The sequence below is a fragment of the Arachis ipaensis genome, chromosome B5, assembly GCF_059453495.1.
Source record: "Arachis ipaensis isolate K30076 ecotype BB chromosome B5, ASM5945349v1, whole genome shotgun sequence".
In the NCBI taxonomy this organism is placed as follows: Eukaryota; Viridiplantae; Streptophyta; class Magnoliopsida; order Fabales; family Fabaceae; genus Arachis; species Arachis ipaensis.
Genome location: NC_142440.1, coordinates 153,302,488 through 153,304,634, shown reverse-complemented (window position 1 = coordinate 153,304,634; position 2,147 = coordinate 153,302,488).

Below are 2,147 nucleotides of genomic sequence, written 5' to 3'. Positions count from 1 at the left end.
ATCATCAAGATAAGTCTCCTATGTTGGGGTTTAGAGATGGTCTGGTGGAAAGGATCAATGATGAGGATGCTATGGCTCTAGAGAGGCTACCAACTCCTGAGGAGGTTAGAGAGGCAGTGTGGGATTGTGAATCATCTAAGGCTCCTGGAATTGATGGTTATAATATGAACTTCATAAAGAAGTGCTGGGATGATATGGGTCCGGAGTTCACGGGAGCGGTACTGGGGTTCTTCCAATCTTCAAAACTGCCGTCAGATGCTAATGTCACCTGGGTGGCACTAGCCCCCAAGTTTTCTGGTGCTAAGGAAATAAAAGATTTGCGTCCGATTAGCATGGTGGGGTGTGTATATAAGGTAATCTCAAAGATGCTAGTTAGAAGAATGAGAGCAGTTATGCCAGGACTAGTAGGTGAGACGCAAAGTGCATTTGTCAAGGGTCGAAAGATTCATGATGGGGCTCTTATCGCGTGCGAAACGGTTCAGTGGATCAAATTGAGGAAGAAGGAAGCGGCAATAATAAAGTTAGACTTCTAGAAGGCTTATGATAGAGTAAAATGGAGCTTTGTAGACCTAGTGTTGCAGAAGATGGGATTTAGAAGAAGATGGAGGGGTTGGATTATGGAATGTGTGACTTCGTCCTCTATGTCAGTTTTGATAAACGGTTCGCCTTCCAAGCCATTCAAGATGGAAAGGGGTCTGCGTCAAGATGATTCTTTGTCTCCGTTCTTGTTTGTCCTCGTTGTGGATGTCCTACATAGAATGCTTGGAGAGGCTGTTAGGAACGGTCGCATATCGCCGTTGTTGGTTGGGAGAGATCTTGTTGAGCTGTCGCACCTCCAGTTTGCTGATGATACTATCTTATTCTGCCCTCCGGAGGAAGAAACCATAAAGAATTATAAGAGGCTGCTTCGTTGCTTTGAGTTGATGTCAGGCCTGAGCATTAATTTTGATAAATCGAGCTTGATCCCCATTAACTGTGATGATTAGTGGGTACAATGTATGTGTAGTGTGTTGGGCTGCAAGCAAGACAATCTTCCCGTTAAATATCTGGGCATCTCATTAGGTGCAAACCCACGATTGGTTAAGACATGGAAGCCAATAATAGATAAGGTAGAGGAAAAGCTAAGCCTCTGGAAAGCCAATGCACTAAATAAATCTGGCAAGTTGATCCTTATCAAATCGGTGCTGAATAGCCTCCCAGTGTATTATTTGAGCCTCTACAAGATGCCGAAAGCTGTTGCAGAGAAACTGATCTCTTTGCAAAGAAGATTTCTATGGAGTAAGGAGGATGGGAGGAATGGTATGGCTTTGGTAAAGTGGGAGGTGGTACAGGCTCCTAAAAGACTAGGCGGGTTGGGAGTCGGGGATGCTATGGTTTGCAACACAGCCCTTCTGTTTAAGTGGTGGTGGCAGTTCTCGAAGGAGGAGTGTTCATTGTGGAAGAAGGTGGTTTGCTCCTGTAATAACTTGAATCCAAATGAGCTCATAGTCTCTCAGAAACTGCCTGATCAGGGGGTCCGTGGAAGGATATTTATCACTTACAGTTCAAGAATCAAGAAGTTAAACAGAAAATGATCACTGGGTTGTCTATGGAGGTGGGTAATGGGAGACGAACTCGGTTCTGGGAGGATGGCTGGATCGTTGGAGGGCCACTCAAAGATTGGTTTCCAAGGCTTTTCTCTGTTTTAAACCAAAAAAGATCTATGATAGGGGATTGTGGGTTCTGGGATGGGTTAGTCTGGATATGAAACTTCCAATGGAGGCTGGAACTTTTCCAATTGGAATTGGAACTAGTGAACCAGTTACACCAAATTTTGGGGCTAGTCAAACTTGCACATAGCAGAGAGGATAGAGTCGTGTGGAAATATGATAAACAAGGAGTCTTTTCTACTAACTCATTTGTGCAGGTATTGCAGGTGGATATGGCGCTAGAGGATATCTCCAGCTACAGCTTTACTAGGACTATCTGGAAAGGGCTTGTTCCACCTAGAGTGGAGCTGTTGGTTTGGTTTGTTTTGACTGGTAGGATCAGCACGAAGGAGAGACTAAGTAGATTCCAGATTATCAACTAAGAAGATACTCTATGTGTTTTATGTAACAGAGATGATGAAAATAGTCACCACTTATTTCTTGGATGTAGATTTTCCT